The following is a 416-nucleotide window of genomic DNA, read 5'->3' as shown; positions in this document are numbered from 1 at the left end:
TTACCAGAAATGATAACTGGACATCTAAGTAATCAATCCACTTATTAAATATGCCACATGAAAACGTGGTTTTTTGCATATTCGGAGTGACATATTGAAAAAAATGTTTTTTTTTCTCAAACTTTTGAAATGCTAATATATAAACTATGTTGTCATTGTGTACAAGTAATTTATTGTCCGTTAATGGAATTATCTATTTAATCACTTTTAGTGACGATATATTTATGAAATTGACGCTATTTCCCCGTGACAAGGCAGAAACTATGGCATACCTATACAAACGTGGGTAAATTATCAAAATTTACCCGCACCGACTAGAAAAATAGATATTTTATCAATGAAATTGGCAAGACTTCCTTTTGTACCCCCCCCCCAAATAAAAACACGCCTTTTTTTATTCAATTTTTTTTCTACAC

This window comes from Octopus bimaculoides, chromosome 18 (assembly GCF_001194135.2).
Source record: "Octopus bimaculoides isolate UCB-OBI-ISO-001 chromosome 18, ASM119413v2, whole genome shotgun sequence".
NCBI lineage: Eukaryota > Metazoa > Mollusca > Cephalopoda > Octopoda > Octopodidae > Octopus > Octopus bimaculoides.
Note: the sequence above shows the minus strand (reverse complement) of the source record.